The following is a 15,869-nucleotide window of genomic DNA, read 5'->3' as shown; positions in this document are numbered from 1 at the left end:
ACAAATAATTAAAGAATTTAAATAGGCATATCACTGACAGAATGCTACGTGAAAATCTAGTGGCATTAATGATTTCTAAAGCTAACAACACTTTTGCATTTAAAGTAATCCACTATTAATCAATGTAAATAAGTCAGCCTAAAAAGCCATAAATACATGCATCATTGGCCCTAGAGAGTCACAACTATGAATTAGAAGTAAATTAATCCCAATGGCTTCTTCTAAAGTTACATTTTGTGCACTTTTATTCATAGCTTTCTCTCTTTCTCTTTCTTTCAAACTCTTGCTGACAGCAACGTTATTTCTACATTAGTTGTAGACGCTGGTTCTGTAGGAAAGCAAATTTCCAAATATTTTTTTGGAGCATTTTTTGAGGTGAACATTAATTTCATGAAATATATATTTAGGTAAGTTTATTTGCTCATAACTATTAACCACCATTTACGTAGTTTTTCACATAGTTCTACAAATGATTAGGTGACTATTTGTAGGAAATTAATCATGTTGGAGCTGGAGGATTGTGGGCAGAACTTGTCAACAAGAGAGGTAAAAGCCATTCCCATAATCTCTCTCTGAGATTTTTCTTCTTTGAATTATTTATAATCAACCTTACACAAACTACTTGAATTGTTGGTTAAGGTTTTGAAGCTGGAGGCACAACAATTCTCAAGCATCTCTCCATGGACTGTGTAAAAGGAAATAGATCAACCATTAATGTTCAAATGAACCTACCTCCTGTTTTCTAGTAATAAAATGGCTGTCAAATTGGATATCATTGTTCTTCTCAGGCTGAATGCCCTAATGGTGTGTGGACTCTCTAATCCTGGATTTTTAGGGATCATAAGCTTCTCTCTCTGCCTCTCTCTCTCTCTCTCTCTATTATATATTTATAGGAGCGCACACACATATTTGAAGATCTAATTGCTGGATTATATATAAAATATCCATTATGTTTTGATACTTGTATATTGCTTGTTACGTTCTTTCAGATATTGGCAAGGAAAACGATATAGAGTTGTATTCTATCTTCGTTCCTTTGGGACCAATTAATTTGAAAGTGGCGTTTTTAGGAGTAGATGGGAAAAGAATTGACTTCAAATAACATCAAAGTACTTAACAATTCCATTGCGCGTGCACACACTAATACTTCTTATTTGTATACATACACCTCATAATTATTTTATCTTTTCTAGGGCTCTTGCAAGTTATGTGCAAGCTGGAAAAAAAATTATTTTAGAAGCCCAGCCACGCGTCAGATGTCAAAGCAAGCCTCAGTGACAATGGACCAAAAGGAGTTATTTGGTTGGATCAGGTCTCAGCACTGCCTCTAGACACATACAAGGTCTTGAATACTTCATCAACTCACAACTTTAAGCGTATTAATAAAATTACAATGATTACTTCTTCTTTTTTTAACACTCTATACTTTGCATTTTTAATTAGGGACATGGGTTGGGAAAAGGCCTTTTTCAAAAGGTGGCTGATTTGAATGAACCAACATTTCTTAGATTTCCCAGTAAGCATAGTGCTTAGCATGAAGAATTCTTCAGGGCAAAAAAAAAAAAAAGCATGAAGAATTCTTAAAATTAGCATGTTTTGTCAAATTCAATTTTTTCTTTCAATTAAAACCTAACATTCCCATTAGATTAGGCGGCTGTTATGTTGAAGGTGAATATATGAGAAATGCATTAGGCGGAAGAATACCATTGGACCTTGGGAGAAGAGAATTGGTCCCTTTAATGTCTGGGATTATTGGGTCGACAATGGATTTGGTTATTTAGAGTTTCTTCAAGTATGTACTTTAAACTCTAAATTTCTAAACTGAATATTGTTTTTATAGCCTAATCACTAATCATTATTATTCTTTTGTTACAGTTGTTTGAGGACCTTGGTACGACCCAATATGGGTATTTAACAATGGTATTAGCCACCATGATAAAGTCAACATCAGTGACATTGGTCCTATGGTTTCAAGTATAACTTATATTTAACCCTTGCTTAGTTAATCATTATCTATGGTTTAATTTAGTTAATTTTTTTGTGAATTAATTTTGAGGAAGCTCTTGATGGTATTGAATTTGCAAGAGGTCCTATTACATCAAGATGGGGTAAAGTAAGAGCTTCTTTAGGTCACTCCAAACCTTTTGATTTGAGATACGTCGGTATTGGAAACGAGGATTGTGATAAGAGAAACTACCAAGAAAGCTACCTTAAATTCCATGATGCCATAAAGCATGCATATCCAGATATGCAAATTATATCAAATTGTGATGCTACCAAAAAAGCGTTGGACCATCCAGCAGAGCTGTATGGCTTCCATATATATTCAAATGCTAAGCAATTCTTCTCATTGTACACCAAGTTCGATCATATGCCTTGTTTTGGACCAAAAGCTTTTGTTAGTGAATATGCCGTTTGGAACGAAGATGCTGGGAAGGGAACACTTTTGTCTGCATTGGGTGAATCTGCATTTCTTATGGGACTAGAGAGGAATAGGTATGCCATTTGCTTAATTATCAAAATTTCATACGAATCGTTAGTTAGTTAGTTAACCCCATTAATAAATTATTTTCACCTTTTTCTTCCAACAGTGAGGTCATCGAAATGGTTAGCTATGCACCACTTTTTGGTAACACAAACAACCAAAGGTAATTAATGTTGTCTTATGCTTTGTGTTATAAAGTTATCTTTTTAAATTATTAATATTTTTAAAAACTGTTTGTAAATAAGTATATATAGATGGTTGCCCGATGCTATTGTATTTGATTCTCATCAAAGTTATGGAACTCCGAGCTATTATTTGCAAAAGCTATTCTCAGACTCTAGTGGAGCAATGCATTTGAACTCAACGCTTAAAGCTCCTTCTTCAGTTGTTGCATCTGTAATTGCTCACACAAGTTTAACGGAAAAGAAGAATTACATAAAAGTAAAGGTAGCTAAATTTAATCCATGATGATCTTTATTTCCGACTAAGAAATAGAGAGGAAAAAACCCTCAAATTTGTGTGCTTTTATCTCATTTGAAATTCAAAATATTGGTAGGTTGTGAACTTCAATGACAATCCTGCGAATTTTAAGATCACTTTAAATGGGTTAGATGTAACTGCAAAATCAGCAAAACACTACTACAGCAGAGACTTTTTGCTTGTGTTTTGAAGGATTTTTTACTTCTGTTTTGGGAAGGACATTCAAAGAAAGGACGTAACAAGTATCCTATATTTGACTTCTGTTTTGAACAGATGAGAAAAGTGGGACTTTTCACGTCTGTCCAAAACAGAAGTAAAACATAACACTTTTATTGTCTGTTTTTTAGAAACAAAAGTAAAAAGTCCCACTTTTTACGTTTGTTTTGCCAAAAACAGACATGAAAAGTGAGTTTTTTTAATTAAAAAAAAGGCATCTTTTTTGGATTGGAAGTTATTCCAGTCTAAAAAACATGCCATCTACTTATTATTATTACATAAAAATTATTTTAAGATTAACATATTTAATAAAATTAATCAGAAACAATTACCGTGCATTCATAATAAAAAAGTCCATCTCATGATCAATAAAAGAGATCATCCAATGATAATTACAATATAAGAAAACAACTAATAAAATAATATGACTCTTTTGTTCAATACTAAATAATCCATGATAACATTAAAACATCAATACAATGACCCCTATTTTCTTCCGGTCTAAATACAAGTATACGTCCATATTTGGTTCTATAGGCGTTTAGCCCTTCAAGTGCTTCCCACAAAATCCCATTTATCTGCGGCAAAACTTAATTATATAAAAACAATCCAACAGTAGATGAGAATAAAGCATAAGATCAGTAAAGGAACCAAAACTTTAAACTTATTGGCCAAGATGAGAATTGAAGGCATGCACTGACCTTTGAAAAGAACTTTTATTCCTATATACTCTGTACAACAAGAAGTACAACACCAAAAAGACGAAAAAGGGAGAAAGGGGGAAGACAATTTAAATTAAGAGTTTTGACACTCTTATGTTCCCTTTCCATCATTAAAGTTAATCAAAGAAATTAAATCTGATGGAGTCATAGAGTAGTCTTTTAGTTTGTTCATCTCCACTTACACATGAGAGATTCAGATTATGTACTTGCCTGAGAACTGCATGAACATATAATATATATTTTTTTTCCCTTCTTTGATCCATCTCTCTGATTAAAAGTTTGATTGCAATTGTACCAATAGTCTCTTATTCATATTCACAAAACAATTACCAACAAAATTTAGATTCAAAGAAAAAGAAAATTATAAAGAATAACCTTAGAAATAATTAATAAAACAATTACCAATAGAATTTAGATTCAAAGAAAAAGAAAATTATAAACAATAACCTTAGAAATAATTAACAAAAATAATCAAACACATATACTTCAACAATTGAGTCCCCCTGTATTTTTTTTCAGACACAATAGACTACATATTTTGCGATTTTGTGATAGTCACATCAAGAACAGGAATGGAGTACCTTGAAGTTGCTGTCTTTGTTTCTTGAATAGCTGCTTATAATTTTTTGGCGTTCTTGAGATGAGGAAACCAAAGGCAAAATGAGAGAAGTAAGACTTGCATGAAAGAGGAAAATAAGAAGATACCCCTCCGTTCCTTATTATGACATTTGATGCTTATAGTATGTTCCTAAATATAAGAGACACAAAGTTGTCTCTATTTTTTGTGTTGATTTTCTATTTTACTCATAATGTCTCCAACTCACTCTCTCTCCTTCCCACTTCTCTTTCTTTTAAGAATTTACTATTGTTTTCTCTCATGCTCTCTCTCCTTATTAATGAGGGCATTTTTGGAAAAAAAAATTGATACTTTTTATACATTAATTATCTTAACTAATTTTAAGTGTTTTTTTTATCAACGTAATTCGGTTATTCGTCTCTTATAATAAGAAAGGGAGTATCTCTGAACTTCCAGACAAAGTCAAGCTAGGTACAAGCAAATATGATGTAATTAATTGTCCCAACTTGCAGCATATGCATATAGGTTGTTTTTAATACATAAAATAAAGAGCTAATAGAGGACGGTTGAGAATTTTCATGGGTATAATCAGTTCACATAGCCTCCAGTGGTCCTTTTAATGTCAAGACCTGAATATATAATTAAAAATAAAAATATTTTGACAAGTCATTATCAATAATAGAACCCCAGAAAAAAAATTGTAATCAAAGACGATCCACATACCAAGTGGTCTAATGAAAGCGTCAGCACATTCCTCATTGTAAGAGTCCTCAGAATCACGAGTGATCTAATAACAAACTAATGTTTAGCTGTCTGCATTCTGCAAGCTTGGGGGGGGGGGTTCTAATGGAAACAATCACGTGCCATAGCTTTGACATATTCAATTATATCAGTATGGTTGTATAAATAATCTTTCCTAGGTATTGATAAAAAATAATCTTTTCTAGATAGGTGTGAGTTTGCAAGATCGGTGTGTTTTTTGACAGTGCGAATGAGAGCAAATAGAAATTAACATCTCGCACTAGCACAAGCCATAATAATTGGGGCAACGCAACAAAAAAAAGTTATGAACCCATGGATTCAAATCCTCTTTTATTAGAAAATATAGTTTTCAAACATAGCAAAGTCGTGTTCCATTTAGGTCATTACTATTGTTATCTCGTGTTTGTCTTCAACCGAATCCTATATAATAAGTTCCTAATAGAGCCAGACACCCTCTCAAACATACCAACACCCTAAGCTAACTGTTTCAAGTAAAAAAAGATTGATTCTTTGTATTTTCTGCAGATATCAGAGTTGAGCTGAAAATTTCAGATATCAGAGTTGCGCTGAAAATTTAAGACGCAGATATGAACCAGAACAAGAATAATATAAATCCTTAACTATTGGATCGATGGAGAAAAAGCAAAATACAGAACAAGCACAAAAACCATGGAGGAGAAAAATCAGGATGAGGCCGAGCAAGATGCGCAAAAGCATGATGGGTATAGTCACCGGCGAAGCTTCGCGTTTTAGCTTCTGGAGACCACGGCGAGAATAGCGTTCACGGTGCGTGCTTTCAACCAAACAATCTCCTACGCACTTCAACCGAACAAGCTCCCTTTCACCGGTGTTTTCACCGTGATGCTTCCACCCCTGGAGTCGCGAGTGTGTGTGCGGCCAGTGAAGCCGCGCACAATATCAATCTTCACAAAGAGGAGAGGCTTGAGGGTATAGTGTGTGCCGTTGCAGATTGAATTAGCCCTAGAGTTAATACTTAAGCAAAATGCTTGTCTGTTTTAAAAAGCAGACGAGAACAGGGGACTTTTCTTGTCTGTTTTAAAAAAAAAAACAGACGAGAAAAATCTCCTATTCTCGTCTGTTTTTTTATAAATAGACGTGAAAAATTATTTTTCCTTAGAAATTACAAAATTTTCACTGTATTGATTTTTTATGTCTGTTTTTAGAAACAGACATAAATTAGGGAGGTAAAAACTTTTTTTTTTTAATAGTGAAGGCAACAAAGACTGTGCTCACATCTGCTCATGTAAAAGACGAGAATTCCTTCCAAGAACCTACGAAGGTTCATTACATACATCCATACGCACACGTTATTAATTTGTTGCTATATAAAATTAGTCTGTGAAAGTGGATTTTATTTGAAAATTATTTTATCCAAACATTTTTATGTGTGCAGATTGCTTTGGTGCAAAGTCTTATAGAGATTGGAAAAGAGATGACTTTCAAGCTTCCTCCAAATTCAATCACAGGTTTTGATTTCCCAAAGTGACGGATCACTTGAGTTTGAAGATAGGGACATGTATGCAATAAAAATTTCATATCCCTGTGGTTTTAAAAAAATGGAAGAAGATCACCCGTATTATAATGGTTGAATCAATATGATAAACATCCCTTGAATTGATTTCAGACTTTTCCTTAGCAAGGCCCTCGACCCATTTGCAAATAAATATGGAGTATTTTTTAAGAAAAATCAATTAATTATTAAATAATTAATCCTTATATCAATCTTATAGTTTAAAAAGTTTAAACTTCTACTATAGTATAAAAAAGACTATACAATTGGTCTCTACAAGATCAAAACAAAGGTGTTTCGAGTTTTCTTTCTTCGATACTGCATAATGGCATTTGAAAATATATGGACCACACTGTGCATACATATATAAATGTTGACGTATATGTCAACGCACATTTGGAACATTTGAAGGAATGAAATATTTTATTAATGTCGTAGGAATTAACATTAATGTAACATTATGTCCATACATATATAGAAGTTGACGTATATGTCAACTCTCATTTCGAACATTTGAAGGAATGAAATATTTTATTAATCTTGTAGGGATTAACATTAATGTAACATTTTAGGCTATAAGGATAAATTTTAAAAAAAAACTTCAGATTTATGGGTACTTGTTTAAAATTTGGTATGAACTAGGATCAGCTGATTGATCTTTTCTACCTTTTATTAAAGAATAAAATTTAGTGATAATGTCCTGGAATGCAGGAATGGTATGGGAGAGTAATTTTATTATTTCAAGAAAAATGAATATAAACAAGTGCGCAGAAGAGAGAAAGGTAGGGGCGAATTGTCTCATAGTCGGAACAAAAACGCTGAAGATGTTCCCAAAGAGGCTGAACTATAGACCAAATGGAGGGATTTTCTCAATTTTAATCCTTTTTAAAAAAAAATCCTAAGATACTAACTAATATCTCTGATACTTAATAAATGATTCACTTAATTAATTTGAAAAGATTAAAAAAATTACTAAATTACTTTAAAGTATATATATTTATTGTATTTCTCCAAACTAATTTGACACATTCTTAAATCGACATATGATCTAATGATACACATAAATATTTTAGAGAAATCATGTAATTTAGTAGCTTCTTTAATCTTTTCAAATTAGCTAAGTGGGTTTTTGTATTAAATATTAGAGGTACTATTGGATAGCTGATAAAAATAGGATGGCCTCCCACTTAGAAAAGAGCATTTATATTACTACCTGTGATCTTAATTATAAGATTTTATTTATAGTGTACAAATGAGATCGTATAATAGGAGGCCGTACTATGCTATAAGATCATTTATTCAGTGGGTCCCACGAAGAGAATTGGAGCGACTTCATGAACCTTGGCGACAAGAAGAATGAAAATAATACAGCATTTTTTTCCTGTGTGACAATAATACAACCTTATATATATACACACACACAGAGCTTTGTTCTCCCTTCTTTCAGTGAGTCCCATTGTCATCATTTTTCCCTGTGCAAATTATATGAGTAATTGCGTATATACCAATTACATCAGTGGGCCCATGACATTTAATTAGATTAAGAAAGTTAAGTAGGTTAGATAAGAAATATGACATGTTTTTTCTAAAACACTATAATCATCTTTCTTAATATTCTCCTTATCTCTTCAATTTGATTATGGTTGAAAGAGTATCAATAAGTGTAATTTCAAAAAAATTAATAAATATGATAAATAGGTTTTACATTTATAAACAAAATCAAATCAATAATTAAGTCTTATATTAAGAACCAGAGGAGTATTTTTTAAATTTATTTTTTCTTCTATGCTTTTGTATCTCACTTTCATTTTTGGAAGTATTTTCTTTTTTTAATTTTCTTCAATCAGAGGGTGAACCCTTAAGGCAACAACAACAATTATGTAACGGAACAAAATTGTCTTGAATGAGAAAATATATGTACTTATTAAAAAAAATAAATTATAAAGCAAAGTTAGACAAAAAGGAGATTTAGTTTTGCATTTACCACCATAGGTTCGGCCATGCTTCTAGTAATGTCGCTAATGTGGTTAAGTTTGCAGTGATGGAAAGATGAATAAGAACTCAAATTCCTATCTTTATCCCAAAAAGAAAAAAAAACAAGAGAACTCAAATCCCTATTCTCCATTCAGTTCTATCTGCCTTTTGTTTCCTTCTAATGTTTGACTGTTACTTTTTGGACTTCTTATATCTAATTTTATATATATATTAAATAAGGATAAAGTAAGAAAAATTAAATTTTAAGAAATGGTTAGTGAAATTTAAGTTCATCTATTTCCTGATCTGTGGACTCCAGCACTAATGATGTTTGAACTGCCGACAAATATCATTGTATCTCCCATATTTGATATAAGAGGAAAAGAATCTACTTTGCGAATTGAATTCAATTCTATCTGTAGTTTTAAATTTTAGTGCTAGTTTTTATACCTTTTTTTTAAAAAAAAAAGAGGGAATTGAAGATGATATGGAAAACGTGAGTGCTTATCTTAATCTTAAGTTGAGTGAAGAAGCATTTTATACCCAAAAAAAAAACGGAAAGAAAAAGCACCGAGAAGAAAATGTTAAGCATACAGTTCAACTGGACTGTATTTTTCGTCAATTGAACACCGAGAAGAAAATGCTGAGCATGGCCTATGTAGAAGATTTTTAGTGGTCCATTCTATTCTGAACCGTGAAGCGTCACAATTTTCGAATTTATGCAGTTCTTCTACGTTATATTAACTGGAGTTAAACATAACGAAATGAGTTAATTCCTCAAAACATGACGAGCCAAAGGTTTCAATATCCGCCCAGAGAGGTATGAAAAAAACACGGGTTAAAACTGATGTTGAGGCAACTGTATATTTCAACAACATGAGTTAATGAATTTAGAGCAAATAAAAGCACATATTAAACCAAGCATCACTTCACACGTCAAACAAGCTAGCTAGTTCGGGAATACAAATTAAACAGCAGTGCCAGTGCATATACAGATGAAGAATATAATAAATGATTAAATCATAGATTATTTGAAGCAAAGTAGGCTTAATTAATAAAATCCGCTTATTGTGAGGCATCTTACTACTTTCCATAGCAGTCTCGTTGGTACGGACTCCTACAACCCATGCTTCCGGGAGCTACGGTTTTCCTGTCGCCGAGACAGCTCGTAGAGCGTCCGTTATCTGATGGACAGTGATAACCTCTCAAAATTCCTACTGAATTAAGCTGATTTAACATTCTTTTATTGGGTTTATAAGTCAATTTTGCAGGAAACAAAGCCTGAGGAGAGTAAAGAATGGAGAAGAGCTGAAAAGAAGCATCCGCCGCGGCCTATGGAAGAAAACGCCGCGGCGGATCACACAGAAAAGGGAGGACTGCGCCTCTGTGAAATCCGCCGCGGCGCCCAAGCTATCTCAGAAGGAATCTGTTCGGTGAAATCCGCCGCGGCCGATTATCACGTGCGCCGCGGCGCCTGAGTCACAATGCCATTCTGTAATAGGCGCCGCGGCGCCTGGCCCCTCGCAGCTGTGCGTTTTACTTCCTAACTTAAAAAATTAGGGCATATAGAGGTGGACACGGGGTTTTCTGGAGAGAGTTCGACTTTTGGAGCAATTTTGGAGGCTGGCTCTGCTAGGGTTTGGAGTTTTGGAGGCTTGGAACTTTGGGCTTGAAGCTAGAAGAGATTCAAAGCTTGTATCTTGAATTTTCTGGGTTTCCTTCTTCTTCCCTTCTTGTTTCTGCTATGACTACTAGATACTCTTATAGTTGTAGTTCTTTACTTGATATGTATAGCTAAATCCGTTTTTCTAGGGTTATTTTGATCTATTGTATGGATTGAGACTTGGGTTTTACTATCTCTTTAGTGTTAATGATAATATTCAGTTGTTTTTACTTTGAGCTTAATGCTTCCTTTTGTCTGGCCATCATTTGGATTGATTGATTGATTAGTTTAACTTGAGAAAGTTAAACTAATTCGTGAACTTAGGTAAAAACATGCTAGTCCAGAAATTTATTTGAGTGAATAGATGGTTTGTCGATTGATCAGAGATGTATCTGTTGACCTAGCATAGACTAAATGGGTTTTGGTTTTTAAAGAGCAACCTTTTCAAACAAATGCAAGAGATTGCTGTGTTTTAATTGTGTTTGCAACATTTGGTTTTGACTTGAGAAAGCTTAATCAATTCTATAAACCCAGGCTAACTGAAATTATTGTAAAGCACTACTTGAGAAGTAATTAATCCAATTTCATGAAGTACTTTAGTGAAGAATAACCCTAGTCTATTAATTGTTTCAAGGTCGATTTGATTTTATACTGCTTTAAACCATTGTTTTCTTAACTTTCATTTCACAAACTCTTTTACAACAATTATTTCACTTAACCTAATCAAATACACAATTATGATTTTTCAACTCATCTAGCCTTAGTCTCTGAGGGAACGATACTTTTTATATTACTTGCGACCCGTCCACTTGCGGTCAAGTTATTTGGTGAACAAGTTTTTGGCGCCGTTGCCGGGGACTAACGGCTAGAGTTTTTGAGGTTGATTGTCCTTATTGTGTGTTGGTTACGCTTAAGTTCCAGTTAGCATTTGTAGTGATTATAGGTAGTAGCAGTAGTTTATTTTGTTCATTTCTCTTGATAAGTTTGATACTTTTGTTTTTGATTTGAATGTGCAGGTAACCCCTGACGCATGCAAGGAAGACTGGAAGTTATTGTGGAAGAAGTTACTGAAGAAGTATCCAGGTCGGGAGAAACTGAAAACACACCGGAGATTCAACAACAACCTCAGTTACTTCCACCACCACCACCACCACCACCACCACCACCTGAATCAGAATCAGAAGAAAACATGGCGGAGGAAGATGAAACGATGTGTACACCCTGGATGACTATTTGGATAAAGAAGGGCAGACTTTTCACTCAAGTATCCGGTTACCAGACATTCAAGCCAGGAATTTTGAAATCAAGCCCGTTATGATTCAACTACTGGGGATGATGGGTACTTTTGAAGGAAATTTTAAGGATGATCCGAATGAGCATTTGACCAAGTTCATAGAGGTTTGTGAGAACTTCAAACAAACTGGGGTTACTAAAGATGCACTGCGATTGAGATTGTTCCCCATGTCATTATCTCACAAGGCGAAAACGTGGTTGAATTCTTTACCAGAACACTCCATTAAGACTTGGGATGAGCTTGTATCTAAGTTCAAGGCCAGATTTATTCCAAGGGGCAAACGTGCTACATTAAGGGGTGAATTGCTTTCTTTCGAGCAGCATCCGGATGAGTTATTTTATGAGGCTTGGGAAAGATTTAAGGATATGTGGAGAAATTGTCCAAATCATGAGCAGAAGAAATATGTTCTAATGGAAGCCTTCTGGAATGGGTTGAATGATCAGACAGTGACAATGCTGAATACCGCTTCAAACGGAGGAATTGGAAAGATGAAGGTAAATGAGCTATATGAACTGTATGAAGAGGTGGCATCTAGCACTATGCAACAGTATAACAAAAGAAGGCAAAGTTCTGGGAGATATAAGGAGCCTAGTTCTTCATCATCAAGGGATATTGCATCGCAACTTGAAGCAATATCTAAGAGATTTGACAATCTGGAATTGCAGATTAAGAAAGGAAATGCTGCAGGAGTTCATGCACTTCAGGCTCCGGGATACACTTGTGACCATTGTAATGAGGAACATCATTCTGATCAATGCCCATACACCTTGGAGACAGTCAATTATATGAATAATGCACAAAGAAGACCACAAGGGAGCCCTTATTCTCAAACTTACAATCCAAATTTGAGAAATCATCCAAATTTCTCTTGGCGAAATGGGCCAAGTTTGAATCCCCCACAAATATTACCATCTGGTGCTAAACAAATGGGGCCTCCTGGTTTTCATGGTCAACCACAGCAACATCAATTGCAACAGCAGCATCCTCAAAAGGAAGATTCCAAAATTGAGAAGATGTTTGCTCAACTATTAGCAAATCAAGAATCTGCAAGGGCTGAGAATAAGGCAACATTTTCTCTCCATGAAACTGCCATCAAGAATCTCGAGGTGCAAATGGGTCAACTGGCTTCACAAATGAATGTACTCACAAGAAGCAGCTTACCAAGTGATACCATTCCCAATCCAAAAAGGGATGGTAATGAAGAGTGCAAAGCGATCAGTTTGAGAAGTGGAAAGCAATTACCTGACATTCAGAGGCCTAGTCAGACCGGCAAGGACATCACTAACAGTATGGCGACTGACCTTGATACAAATGAGCTTTCAGAAGAAGGTGGTATAGTAAAAGAGGAAGAAACCAAGAAAAGGAAACAAACAGAAGAAAATCTCACTGATGTGGTTCGAGGAAAGAAGGTAGAGGGTGAAACAGTTGATGATAAAAAGAGGAAGACAACTCCCCCTCTTGCTACACAGATGCCGCCGCTTCCATTTCCTCAAAGGTTCAAGAAGAAAGATGAAGATGTCCAGTTCAAGAAATTTGTGGACATGTTTAAGCAATTACACATCAACATCCCGTTTGCTGAAGCATTAGAGCAGATGCCTAAGTATGCTAAGTTTCTTAAGGATGTTCTCTCCAAAAAGAAGAGATTTGGTGAATTTGAAACGGTGGCTCTGACTGAAGATTGTAGTGCCATCTTGCAGCGAAAACTCCCACCCAAACTGAGAGATCCAGGCAGCTTTTATATTCCTTGTAACATAGGCAAACACTTCAATGGAAAAGCCCTATGTGATTTGGGAGCAAGTGTTAACTTGATGCCTCTAGCTGTATTTAATCGATTAAATTTGGGTGAAGCAAGGCCAACAACAGTTACATTGCTCTTTGCTGACAGAAGTATCTCATATCCAAAAGGGATTGTAGAAGATGTCTTGGTGAAGGTAGACAAATTCATATTCCCAGCTGATTTCATTGTGTTAGACTGTGAGGTAGATTGGAATATCCCCATTATTTTGGGACGGCCATTTTTAGCTACTGCAAGAACCCTCATTGACGTAGAAAAGGGTGAGATCACCATGCGAGTAAATGATGAGAAGGTGATATTCAACATGAATCAAGCCTTGAAGTTTCCAGATGATTCTGCTCACTGTAATTGTATTGATGTGATTGATTCCACAGTGCAAGAGGAGCTGATTAACTCTTTGACCAAAGACCCATTAGAAGCATTGTTGATTGGAGAAACAAGTAGTATTGATGGCAAGGTTGAAGCTTATGCAGAAATGATGAGTATTGAAGCGTTTCCGTATCGAAAAGCTAAGACTTTTGAGCCTCTGGATGTGACTAGTGCTTTGAGCTCTCCTCTAAAGCCTTCTGTTGATGAACCGCCGGTGTTGGAGTTGAAGACTTTACCATCACATCTCAAGTATGCCTACTTGGGTAATTCTACTACATTACCTGTGATTGTTTCTTCTCAGTTGTCCACGTTGCAAGAAGAGAAACTGTTAAGGGTCTTGAGACACCACAAGAAAGCTATTGGGTGGTCTATAGCTGACATCAAAGGGATCAGCCCTTCTATTTGTATGCACAAGATTTTATTAGAGGATGGTCACAAACCTTCTATTGAGCATCAAAGGAGATTAAACCCGTTATGAAAGAGGTAGTCAAGAAAGAGATCCTTAAATGGCTTTCTGCTGGAATAGTCTACCCTATTTCTGATAGTTCATGGGTGAGCCCAGTTCAATGCGTCCCTAAAAAAGGCGGTATAACTGTAGTGGCTAACACCCAAAATGAGCTAGTTCCAACTCGTACTGTGACTGGGTGGAGAATTTGCATGGATTATCGAAAGTTAAATACAGCAACCAGAAAAGACCATTTCCCGCTGCCATTTATTGATCAGATGTTGGATAAACTTGCTGGGCAAGAATTCTTTTGTTTCTTGGATGGGTATTCAGGATACAACCAAATTGTAATAGCCCCAGAAGATCAAGAGAAAACAACCTTTACTTGTCCATATGGCACGTTTGCTTTCAAAAGAATGCCATTTGGTCTTTGCAATGCTCCAGCAACATTTCAAAGATGCATGATGGCCATCTTTGCTGACATGATTGAGAAAACAATTGAAGTGTTCATGGATGACTTCTCTGTTTTTGGAGATTCTTTTGATTGTTGTTTAAATAATTTGGTGGCTGTTTTGCAAAGATGTGAAGAAACTAATTTGGTTCTGAATTGGGAAAAATGTCACTTCATGGTGCAAGAGGGCATTGTCCTTGGTCATCGAGTATCCAAAAAAGGCCTAGAAGTTGACAAGGCAAAGATATCTGTTATTGAGCAATTGCCTCTACCAACAAGTGTTAAGGGTATTAGAAGTTTCTTGGGTCATGCGGGATTCTACCGTCGTTTCATTAAAGATTTCTCTAAAATCACTAAGCCTTTGTGCAATTTGTTGGAGAAAGATAGGGAGTTCAAGTTTGATGACACTTGTAGGAACTCTTTTGAGGAATTAAAGAAGAAGCTCACCTCAGCACCCATTTTAGTGGCACCTAATTGGGAGCTACCCTTCATCATTATGGCAGATGCTAGTGATTTTGCCGTTGGAGCAGTTCTAGGACAAAAAGTAGATAAGGTCTTCCATCCCATCTACTATGCTAGTAAAACTTTGGATGATGCCCAACTTAACTACACTACTACTGAGAAAGAATTGCTTGCAGTGGTGTTTGCTTGTGAGAAATTCCGGTCTTATATTGTGGGCACCAAAGTGACTATCTATACGGACCACTCTGCCCTAAAGTATCTGTTTACCAAGAAAGATTCCAAGGCACGCCTAATTCGATGGGTCCTTTTGCTTCAAGAATTTGATTTGGAAATTGTTGATAGGAAAGGCACTGAGAACCAAGTGGCCGATCATCTATCTCGATTAAGTAGTGAAGCTCAACATGATCATTGTCAAGAGATCAATGCAGCTTTTCCCGATGAATGCTTGTTCTTTGTGGATAACTCAACTACTCCATGGTATGCAGATCTGGTTAATTATCTGGTTTGTGGAACTCTGCCACTAGACCTTAACTCTCATCAAAAGAGGAAATTTCTTCACGATGCAAAGATGTACTTTTGGGAAGAACCTTACTTGTTCAAAAGATGTGCCGATCAGATGATAAGAAGATGTGTTCTGGAAGTT

General features: G+C 35.4%; 1 pseudogene; it reads left to right on the top strand.

The window, feature by feature from the left end:
• The first annotated feature begins 293 nt into the window (after positions 1–293).
• LOC114753380 (alpha-L-arabinofuranosidase 1-like) lies at positions 294–6,749 on the top strand (annotated as a pseudogene).
• The last annotated feature ends 9,120 nt before the right edge of the window (positions 6,750–15,869 follow it).

This window comes from Neltuma alba, unplaced genomic scaffold (genome assembly GCF_004799145.2).
Source record: "Neltuma alba isolate B1F8T4 unplaced genomic scaffold, ASM479914v2 tig00007894_pilon, whole genome shotgun sequence".
Lineage (NCBI taxonomy): Eukaryota > Viridiplantae > Streptophyta > Magnoliopsida > Fabales > Fabaceae > Neltuma > Neltuma alba.
This window is presented reverse-complemented; position numbering and strand designations above follow the sequence as displayed.